The 12637-nt window shown below is 33.1% G+C and overlaps 1 protein-coding gene across 6 annotated transcripts in view; it reads right to left on the bottom strand.

Moving 5' to 3' along the window:
• Positions 1 to 12637, bottom strand: part of LOC114337623 (fanconi-associated nuclease 1) — a 148930-nt gene that overhangs the window by 35016 nt on the left and 101277 nt on the right. The window lies entirely within an intron of this gene.

Genomic DNA, 12637 nt, shown 5'->3' on the forward strand with positions numbered 1-12637 from the left:
TTTTCGAAGCTATAGTACAATTATTTTATTTTTAAATTAAATAAACATATTAAGTACAATTCAAAGAATATTTAGAAAAAAATTCAATCCAAAATATTGAAAAATAAGCCATTGGTGACAAATTTTGACAGGCAGCTCACAAAAAAATGGATTTTGCGGTGGACATCAGAACTCGTCACTAGATCATACGAAATAAAAAATTCAAAAAGATTTAATTAGCTTATGAGTTTTACGAGGTCACAACGTCGAGTTTTTTTATTTTTAATGATTTTTGAATTTTTGGTATCACTCAGAAATCAAAAAAAATGAAATTTTTGGTAAAAATTTTGTGAAAATCAACAGATTTATTATTGCTGAACAAAAAATAAGCAAAAAAAGAAAAACATCTCGACGTTTTTACCTCATGAAATGTCTAAAGAAAATATTTGCAAAATATCAGGTAGATCGGCCAAGTGGTTTTTCAGTTACAATGTCCACCGAATTTGAAAAGGCAGTTTTGAGAAAAATGCGTTTAAAGTTTTGACAACTGCATCTTCATCTTCTTATTTGTCTGCCAAATCGTAAAGTGATGCACATTGAAATATGTTTTTTGAATCGAGGAGTAATCTACAAAAGAGAAGGCGAACAGTTGTTTAACGTTTCTCACTACGCTCAAGCATGCTGGCGCGAAGTCGCAGCAAAGCAAGTCGAAGGTAGGGATATTCAACACGCTGTATCTCTTGTAATTTTACTCCGATTATTTTGAAATTTTCAGAGAGTATTCTTGAAAGTACGCACTTTTATTTGAAATAATAAAAAAATTAAATATTTCAAACCATACCCCCCCTTAACTGTAGTTCATTACAACTTTTCAGAGCAGCAGCAAACAAAATGACCATAGTCATTATGATATCCAACCTCCGATAGGAGAGGGAACTTTAAGAAGAAGAAGGATGTAGAGCAACATTTTTAGTGTTGTTTTATGTGCTATAAAATTGCAAACTTAGTCTTTTGTTATTTTATATTTTTTTACAATTAGGGGTAGTAAATGAGCCTAATCACAAATTTTTTGTACAAATCGATGCTGGACGAAAAACGGCGAAGCTTTGCCATTTTTTCAGCTTCATTTCCTGGCCTATATGTTCAAATCATGATAAGTGGTTGAAACGATCAAAACAAAGAGACGCACAGTCATCTAAAAAGCACATGAGATTATACTCGTATATTCAACATTTACTGAAACGATCCAGGAATAATCAACTCAAACTAGTAAAAGTTGAATTAAATTTTTTCAAATCAACTTTTACTGCTCGTTTTAGTTGGAGTTGACTCGAACTAGGAATAGTCAACTCTAACTGAGAATCAACTTGAACTGTAACATATCCACTTTGAAGACAGACTCCTCATTCATACTAAATACCCATAATATCTAGGTGTGACACTCAATAGAACGCCGAGCTTTAAAGAACATCTTAAAAAGACGGATACATAACTTAAAATACGAAATAATATTCTATAAAAGTTATGCGGTACCACATTAGGGATGGGAAAAACCTACCGGTTTAAACCTAAAACCGGTTTTTTTACTTCGCAAAAACCGGTTTTACCGGTTGTTTTTTTTTGTCCTGGTTATAACCGGTTTTTTCTTTTTAAAGCAAAAACCGGTTATTAGGTTTTTACGGTGATTAGGATTAGGTTAGGTATTATTTCGGATCCCAATCATAATTATTATTCTCAAGTAATTATTCCAAACAAAACTATAATTCAAATTTTATTTTATTTTATAAAATACAGAAGCAAACTGAAAGTGCAATCTCACATCAGCCAGAAACAATTATTAAGTTTTATTATAATATTTCCTTGAAAAGGTATTTGTAATCATAATATTTACATAAGAAGTGATCTGGTTGAATTAGACGCAAACCTCATCTATTTTTCAAACTTAACTCTTGACATTGAAAGTGGGTGAATGACTTTTTTTGATTACCAAAAATAATGCTCTGACTATGAATATGGAATTACTGATTACGAATATAAATCACCAAGAATTTCGCTACGTTTTCAAAACGATACACTCATACAGGAAGTAATAAATGAGTTAAAATGTACCTATTCTACAAATATACAAACGTGTTAAAAGTAATACATGTTCTTTCGATAGTACTAATTTTGATCGTATTGATATCGAGTCGAATGGATTATCGCAAACTAAAGTGTATTGTAAAATGTAACTTTGTAACCTATTGGATTAAAAAAACCGAAAACCGGTTTTTCCAAAAACTGGTTTTTTTGGCCGGTTATAACCGCCAGGTTAAACCGTAAGCAAAAAAAACCGGTATAACCGAAAACCGGTATTTTGTCAAAAACCGCCATCCCTATACCACATGGGGTTCCTCAGCGACTACTACACTTAGGTCGACAGCGCTGGGACTTATGCATCCCATTGCGGAGTATGCACCGACTTCTAACAGTTGATTCTACAAGACCAGATTGAGGGCAAGAGAGGCCCTGGATGTAGATGTATATCCTGGCTGGCCAATCTTAGAAGGGTACTGGTCTAACGTCAACTGATATATTTCGAGCTGCTGTGAATAGAAAAAGATGGGTCAATGTGGTCGCTAACATCTCTAGTACACGAGCGGGACACCCTCAAAAAAGCGCTTAGCTTTCGAGATACTGATCACGGAGGGGTGAATGACTAATTTTATTGATAATAAACATAAAATGAGGTTTATTTTAAATTTTATGTTGGGGAACATTGTCAAAATCGCAATTTTAACCTAAAAATAATAATTGATGGATTCGACCGTTACTTGATGGAAGTATCTAACAATAAAAAACTGAAAACGTTTGTTTTCTATACTTCCACAAAATTTATTATATCTAAGTGACTACAGCTGTTTCGGCGGAGTGCCTTTCTCAAGTAATATAGTTTACAATGTGTTTGCCTTTTTAATCTTCAACTGAAGAGGTTGAGGAGTGGGGAGCTGTTTGTCTCGAGTTGGTCATTCAGAATTATATCTGTATTTTTCAGTTTATTAATTTCCATAGATTCTAAAAAAGATAGCTTAAGGCCTTTATTTTGAATATGTAGAATTTTAAACTCTTCATTGAAAGAATGATTATGATCTAGAAGGTGAAGTGCGTATGTAGAAGTGTCTGTTTTTCTATTGTTGAATGCCCTTTTGTGTTCTGCTATCCGTTTGTCAAAAGTTCTGCCAGTTTGACCGATGTACGTTTTCGGACAGTCACCACAAGTTAGTTTGTATAACAATAAAAGCCGAAAGAGAAAGCAACTACAGAGTGGTGTGTACAAACTAACTTGTGGTGACTGTCCGAAAACGTACATCGGTCAAACTGGCAGAACTTTTGACAAACGGATAGCAGAACACAAAAGGGCATTCAACAATAGAAAAACAGACACTTCTACATACGCACTTCACCTTCTAGATCATAATCATTCTTTCAATGAAGAGTTTAAAATTCTACATATTCAAAATAAAGGCCTTAAGCTATCTTTTTTAGAATCTATGGAAATTAATAAACTGAAAAATACAGATATAATTCTGAATGACCAACTCGAGACAAACAGCTCCCCACTCCTCAACCTCTTCAGTTGAAGATTAAAAAGGCAAACACATTGTAAACTATATTACTTGAGAAAGGCACTCCGCCGAAACAGCTGTAGTCACTTAGATATAATAAATTTTGTGGAAGTATAGAAAACAAACGTTTTCAGTTTTTTATTGTTAACTAAAAATAATAGATAGTTTTTAGTTTAGGATATGTTGCTGGCTAAATGGGCATAGCTCTCAAGGGCCAAAAAAAACCTAAAAATAAAAAAAAATGAAATCACGTTTTTTTGCGTTTACCTCGCTACAACTCTGTTTAATTTTTATCTTCGCTTCATTTTCTGAAATTTTTACGGTATATAGCTCTAACATTTCTGAAGACAACGGTGCCTGTTTCAAGCTTTCATTCTTATCCTGATAAAGGTTATGAATTTTTCAAAGAAAAAGGTGCGGATTTGTGCATTGCAAAGTTTAATCGCAAAAGTTGTGTGACGAAGTTTAAAATTTAGCTTCGTAATCACGTTTATATTAATGCAGATAGTTCAAAGAAGTTTTCTGGTAAGTTATAGATCAAAATGTTTTATAGAAAAAAAAAATAGTGCAACTTTTAATATCGACATTAGAAATCCCCAATATAACGCTTATTTTTCGAGATACTGACCATGGGTGTTGAATGGCTAATTTTGGTCTTATATTATGTTTTTGACAGTGATGAAAACGAAAATGAAATTTATTTTAAATTTTATGTGGGGGAATATGGTCAAAATTGCAATTGTATCCTAAAAATAAATAAAAAAAAATGAAATCACGTTTTTTGCGTTTAGCACGCTACAACTCTGGTCCGTTTTAATATTTTTTTCTAAAGTTTGTACACTATATATCGCTCACTTTTTTGAAGACAATGGTTTCTGCTTTAAGCTTTTAGTCTTATTCTAGTAAAAGTTATGAATCTTTTAAAGTAAAAGGTGCAGATTGGTGAATTGCAAAGTTTAATCGCAAAATTTTACTGACAAAATTTGAAATATAGATTTTAAATCAAATTCAAAAATAAAACGTGAGTACAAAGCAGTTTTCTGGAAAGTTTTCGCTATTTTTTCGAGATACTGATCATTGGTGGTGAATGGCTAATTTTGGTCTTACTTTATGTTTTTGATGGTGCTAAAAACGAAAATCAAGTTTATTTTGAATTTTAGGTGGGAGAACATTGTCAAAATCGCAATTTTGCCTTAAAAATAAAAAAAGTTAAACCACGTTTTGCTTAAAATTAAAAGTTGCTCCATATTTTTTCTATAACACATCTATACTGCGTTCCACGGTCACCTTTCAGTACAGACTCTTATGAAGAACAGTGTTGCTAAAAGATATTAATATTCATATGAAATAATTTTTAAAGTATTTTTAAACCTCACTTGGTCTATTAAATTTGTCAGTATGTATAAGAAATCTTGTAAGCTGTCAAAGCAAAGGGAGTTTAGCTCGGTGGTAGTGCGTTCGACCGGAGATCTAGAGGTCCCCGGTTCGACTCCGTGTGTTATCTAACTTTTTTTTTATTTTTAGTATTGTTTTAATAAAAAATTTTTGGAAAGTAGTAAGTAAAAATTAGTTTAATCTTTAAATACAAATAACCTGTTGAAAGTATATTTATTTCGTTGAAATCATATAATAGAAGTATAACTTCTTACGTGCGTACAAAGTACACGTGTTAAAAAGTACATTTTAAGGCACTCATGTGAATTCACATGAACTTTTACATGCGTGCCTTAAAATTGTACTTGTAACACTTATATCATAAATAACTATTAAATATAATATAAATCACAGGCTAATTATAATTAATATTCAAATGATATATCTTTAATATCGTATAAATATCTCTCATAGTACCTATCTATGAATTATTTAAAAATAATAAAACCCACAGATTTTCAAATCAAGATGTTTTGGACTTCTGAAATATTCTATTTAGACGGACTTTAAGTTCGTCTGCTTAAAACCGGCAACACTGAGCTGCAAGGTTCCATAAGTTTTATATTGGGATATGCTGCCCACACTGCAAAGTGACTGCGGAACGCAGAATAGACCTAAAACTCCCCATAAAACTTCTTTGAACTCTATGGTTTAACATAAATGTAATCAAATAGATAAATTTTAAATTTTGTCACTTAATTTTTGCGATTTAGCTCTGCAATTCACGAATCTGCACCTTTTATTTTTAAAAATTCATAACTTTTATAAAGAAAAGACTAAAATACTAGTAGTTACTATAGTTACTTTCATAGTCTTCACAAAGGTGAGAAATACATGCTGTAGAAATTTTAGAAAAAAAATATTAGAATGGAACAGAGTTGTAGTGAGTTAAAGGTAAAACTTCGTGACTTCATTTTTTTTCATTTTTAGGTTAAAATTGCGATTTTGACAATGTTCCCTTACATAAAATTCAAAATAAACCTCTTCTTCGTTGTCAGCACCATCAAAAACATAAAATAAGACCAAAATTAGCCATTCACCTCCCATGGCCAGTATCTCGAAAAATAAGTGTTATTTTGGGGATGTATAAGGTCTATATTAAAAGTAACGTCATTTTTTTTCTATTAAACATTTGTAACTAAAACTTTCCAGAAAACTTCTTTGTACTATATTTTTTAACATAAACGTGATTCATAAAATAAATTTTAAATTTTTCCTCTCAACTTTTGCGATTAAACTTTGCAATTCACGAATCTGCACCTTGTCCTTTAAAAAATTTATAACTGTTACTAGAATAAGACTAAAATCTTAAAACAGATACCATTGTCTTCAAAAAAGTGAGCAACATATAGTGTACAAACCTTAGAAAAAAATATTAAAACCGACCAGAGTTGTAGCGAGTTAAACGCAAAAAAACGTGATTTCACTTTTTTTATTTTTATGGTAAAATTGCGATTTTGACAATATTCCCCCACCTAAAATTTAAAATAAATTTCATTTTCGTTTTCAGCACCGTCAAAAACATAATCTAAGACCAAAATTAGCCACTCACCACCCATGGTCAGTATCTCGAAAAATAACCGTTATATTGGGGATTTCTAATGTCGATAATAAAAATTGCACTATTTTTTTTTCTACAAAACATTTTGCTAAAATTTTCCAGAAAACTTCTTTGTACTCTCTATTTTAACATAAACGTGATTAAAAGTCTAAATTTGAAATTTCGTCACTCAACTTTTGCGATTAAACTTTGCAATGCACAAATCCGCACCTTTTCTTTTAAAAAATTCATAACCTTTATCAGAATAAGAATTAAAGCTTAATGTTGTTCTGAAGCTATTTCCTTCTGGCATTTTTATGATTAATTATTTATATGGGAAATAAGCCACAATTAAAATGAAAAAATAATTGTATTAACGTTTCGACGCCCAAATCGGGTGCCGTTGTCAAAATACAAAATATTACTAAAATAAACAAAAATGTTGTTTGCTAAGTAAAAAATTCTTCTAATAATTTATTTAATCTGACTCATTTATATTGGCAATTCAGACATATATTATACATTTTAAAGTAGAAGACTTTAAAATTATATTGCCAATATTTGTGAGTTGCGTTCCTGGGACGACTTACTGAAAGATAGTTCATTCGATTACATGAAATCAACCCCAACTCAAGAATATCCGTCACAACGTAAGTATTTGGTCTTATATTTAATTTACTCTCAAAAAATAATACCAAATTCTGACTTGTAACATGTTTAAATTATAAATAATATTAATAATACTAGATATTATAAGTAATATTAAAATATAAAATATGTACTACCTCGATATTATTGACTTACTAATCTTGTTATTTTCTTTCTATTGACTTCCTCTTTCAGTATGGGTAACTACATCCTACTGCATTCTACCGAGGAATTTGCGACACAATTGGTTTCATTTAGCATAATTAGAGCCGCTTCTTTGATTTTTCTCTTTTTACTATCTGATTCTTTCAGGACTATACTTGAATCTCTCCACTGAACTCTATGTTCATTATCCCATGCGTGTTGACATATTTGAGATCTATCAAATTCTCTAAGACTGATGTTCACTTATTCTAACGTCTAATGGTCTTGATGTCTCACTTAAATAAAATTGTTCGCATTCACAAGGTATTTTATAAATGCAATTCTTTGTTCTTTCTTGATCATTGTTAGGTTTAGTTTTAGATAGAATAGATCTCAATGTGTTTGTTGTTTTGAATGTTGTTGAAATGTTGAATTTATTTCCTATTGTTTTAAGTTTCTCGGATAGTCCTTTTATATATGGTATTGATATTTTCCTCGTATTAGTTCTTGTGAATGTTGTAGGATCCCGATCTAAGTTGTTCTGTTCCATTCGATCCAATCTTGACAATTCCTTATTTATAAACGATAAAGGATAATCATTTTTTAATAAAACAGATGTTAACAATTGTTTTTCTGCTAAAAAGGAATTTTCGTTAGAACAAGTAATTTTGGCTCTATCATATAAGGATTTAATGATTCCTTTTTTAACGTTGATGTTGTGATTTGATTTGTAATTGAGATATCTGTTGGTGTGTGTTGGTTTTCTATACACTTGAGTCTCATATCCAGTATCCTTCTTTGAGATCAAAACATCGAGGAAAGGTAGGCTGTTATTGTATTCCTTTTCCATTGTAAATTTTATTGTCTCTTCTTGATCGTTTATAATATTCAGGAACGTATCCAACAATTCTGATCTATGAGGCCATATTGAAAACACATCATCTACATATCTCCACCATACTGTGGGTTTTAAATTTTGTTTAGAAATAATATTAGTTTCGAAATCCTATAAAGCTTAGAGCAGGTACCGTTGTCTTCAGAAATGTTAGAGCTATATACTGTAAAAATTTCAGAAAAAAATATTAAAATGAAACAGAGTTGTAGCGAGGTAAACGCAAAAAAAACATGATTTCATTTTTATTTATTTTTAGGGTAAAATTGCGATTTTGGCAATGTTCACCCACATGAAATTCAAAATAAATCTCATTTTCGTTTTCAGCACCGTCAAAAACATACAGTATGTCTAAAATTAGCCATTCACCTCTCCGTGGTCAGTACCTGGTCATTTTAGGGGTATCTCCCGCTCGCCTATAGAAGATAGGCACCTTTATAAGAAGGGTAACATTGGGCTGCATACTGATATAAGTAAATATGAATTTGGGAAAATACTGTCGTAACGTTTTTTCTTTAAGAGGTGTTTTTTTTGATTTTAATAAATATTAGAAACTGTTTTATTTTTTTTTTAATATGTACTTGAATAGTTGGTTGTGGTTCCCAACGAGTTTCGAAGCAAACAAATATACAACATCTCACAAAAAACAATTTTTTAGTTTTGTGGGATGGGTTTTCTCAACTTTTTAATTTTGAAAATATGACACTATTCTTCCGAGGATGAGCTGTGTAAAATAAAATATGATTTTTTACTAAATATACATATACTCAGTGACATTAGAAGTGTTACATCCAGAATGAATCATTTCTGGAACTTAGTTTTTTGGTACCATGGTACATTTTCATCAAGAATGAAACGATAACATTGGCAAGACTTTTTATTGACATTTAATAAAAAAAAATTAATAATATGTTTGGCGACCCCCTAGCTGAATACACTCCTGTACACGTCTAGGCAGTGACAAAATGAGATGATCGATGTCTGCTTGTGGCACCTCGTTCCAAGTAACTTGAATTTCATGGATTAACTGTGCCAGAGTCTGTGGAGGATGGTGCAAAGTGGACAGTCTCCTCCCCATCATATCCTATACATGTTGGATAGGATTTAAACCCAGTGAACGGGGTAACCACGGCAAAAAATTAACGCCAGCTTCTTGGAGAAAGTCCATAGTTCGACGAGCAACATGGGGACGCGCGTTGTCTTCCTGAAAAAGGGCGTTTCGACGGCCGTCTAGTCTAGATAAGACAGTAAAGTAGTTTGTAAGATGTCATTAATATAACGCGCATCTGTCATACAGCCTCGAATCAACAAAAGTGGTGATCGGCTACCATAGGCAATAACCCCCCAAACCATTACTCCGACTCTCCTGTGTATATGCCTCTCAACAGTGTAACGTTACAAACGTCACATCTTTGATATTTTATTTTTAAATAATTATTTTACCATATTTCCTTTAATATTTCATTAATAATTATCTTCTTCTAATTGGTTTACCCATTTTCCCCTTTAAAAATCGGTTGGCGCTCTCTTTTATTACCCTCTTTTATTATCTTCTATTTAATATATCTCTTTCATTTAAATCATCATACTGAACATACCTCGTATATTCATACTCTCCAAATATCTGTATTTTCAATACGGAACATGCCGCTACTTCATAGTACTTGGTTGTCATTTTAAACGTCGTTTTCAATGACAGTGTCACTTCATCGACTTGACCCCCTACTCCCTGACATACACTGGAAGGGAAAAATTAATCCTTAAAAAGGCATGTAATTCGAAAAATAAATCATTTCTATTTCAACAAATCATCTTCCTCTTGGGGTGAGCTACAAATAGTTTTTTTAATAATTTCTTACAGTAATTATATTTCTCCATCTAACAGTTTTTATATTGTTTTTTATCTAACCTAACTTCCAATGTCAGACCATGTGTTCTGATATTTTAGTTTCAAATATAATTATCTTTTAATTTACATGTATGCACGTTTAGTAATCAGAATTTTAACTATTCTCATCTAAATTTCATTTGATTTATTCTTGTCATCTGCTACTCTTTCTGACGATTAGAACGGCAGACGGCACGCGTTGGTTTTTCTTCTTGATGATTGATATGTGTCTCTATTTTATAGTTTTTTGGAAAGAAACCACTTTTCTCCCTCCGGGAGTTTCAACAACCCTCAAATCGCCGGCGATACAACAACGAGGACCATGTCATCAGGGCTGCAACCACATAACCAAGACTGCAACGACCACCAACATCCGTAGGCCTGGTGGAATACAACACCTACAACCCCAGAGCCCGTTGCAGAACCAGCAGCAGTACCAGACGACATCAAGAAGATACCATCAGCTACCAAAAGCCATAAGTATAATCCAGAATTGTTAGTTTTTGGCAAGAATTTGAATACATTTGTTAATGCAATTTACTAAGTCATTTTATTTATTATATCTTTATGAACAATAAACATGATTAGTTAAAAACTATGTTTTGTTTGCTTCCATTCCAATTTTCAGAGTTCATTCTAAGGTTAGGACAAGACGAACACACACCTGAGTGACTGAGCTAAGCTAAGGGTGTAACGATGGCTATCTTGGTTAGTTGAGGTAATATTATCGAATATTGTTTCAATTAGCTGGGGTAGTCCATCGTTTTTTCGTTTCAACAGCAAACCCCATATCAGGCCCGATATCTCGTCGCTCTCCACGGCGACGTCTTATCATCTTACGACCATCATGCACACCTAAACAAAATCGCGATTCATCGCTGAATGCTGCATTATGCCATTCTGTCAGCCAGCGCTGCCGTTCTCTGCACCAATTCAAACGTTGATGACAGTGGTCCGCAGCAAAAGGAAGCGCTCGTCGTGGGCGGAATGAAACCAGTCCAAAGGCTCGAATTCTACGGTATAGGGTACGTATATAATAAAAATGTATACCATTTTTATTCAGTTGCAATGCGAAGGCAAAACAATCTTACTTTTCAATTAGAATACGGAGCGCAGTCCTGTCCTCTGAATCGCGATTTTCGGCTCTTATTGGAGCCTCATCGGAAAGAACGTAGGCACTGTTCTCCATACCCCAATTGACTAGCGTCGAGAGTTTTTCCCACCCATTGCAACCGAAGTGAAGGTATTAGGTGACTAGCGTCACCTGGCAATTGAAAGATGAAGTTAGTTTTCAATCCTAATAGCAAAATTAATAATATTGAAAATATTAAAAATATTACTAAAAGATTTTTAAATTGAAAACTTATTGGTACATTTCCCTGGTCACCTCCAAGGCTTCTACAATTTGCAAGTCAAATGGATGCTGCAGTGAAGACAAAGGGAAGGAATTCTACACTATGCAATTCACATCCCCCGTCTGCAGCTCGGTAAAGTTCCAACGGAAAATGCACCTGGTTACTCTACGGAGTAATACGACTATAAAATAAAAATGTATACCATTTTTATTCAGTTGCAATGCGAAGGCAAAACAATCTTACTTTTCAATTAGAATACGGAGCGTAGTCCTGTCCTCTGAATCGCGATTTTCGGCTCTTATTGGAGCCTCATAGGAAAGAACGTAGGCACTGTTCTCCATACCCCAATTGACTAACGTCGAGAGTTTTTCCCACCCATTGCAACCGAAGTGAAGGTATTAGGCGACTAGCGTCATCTGGCAATTGAAAGATGAAGTTAGTTTTCAATCCTAATAGCAAAATTAATAATATTGAAAATATTAAAAATATTACTAAAAGATTTTTAAATTGAAAACTTATTGGTACATTTCCCTGGTGACACCTCCAAGGCTTCTACAATTTGCAAGCCAAATGGATGCTGCAGTAAGACAAAGGGAAGGAATTCTACACTATGCAATTCACATCCCCCGTCTGCAGCTCGGTAAAGTTCCCACGGAAAATGCACCTGGTTACTCTACGGAGTAATACGACTGTAAAATAAAAATGTATACCATTTATACGTACGTATATAGTAACAAGCCTACCTTCTACTTCAAACCATTGGTCAGCGATTCTAGGAGTCAGGAGTCTAAAGCACCTACCTTGACGCCCTGTGGTACGCCTCGGTTGACCAGTTGGTCTTCTTCGTGTTGCTCTACCTTCGTTTGTCCACACACGAGACACTCGCATAACTGTTATTGCCGTAAAATTAACAAGACGGCCAATTTCGCGATACGACAAACCCATATCTCTATAGGCAATAATTCTACCCCTGCCAAAATCGCTAAAATGGTGGTAATTTTGGTGTCTTCGAACTCGAGGCATGTTCCTGCACTGAATACAATTACACTGAGGAATAAAAACTAAAAATTTCTGTACCAACCGGTCTTCATAAATTGATGTTTTCACAAAAAATTTAAAGATAAAACTTTATTTTTACAAAAACTATAAAAG

This window comes from Diabrotica virgifera, chromosome 7 (assembly GCF_917563875.1).
Source record: "Diabrotica virgifera virgifera chromosome 7, PGI_DIABVI_V3a".
Taxonomy (NCBI): domain Eukaryota; kingdom Metazoa; phylum Arthropoda; class Insecta; order Coleoptera; family Chrysomelidae; genus Diabrotica; species Diabrotica virgifera.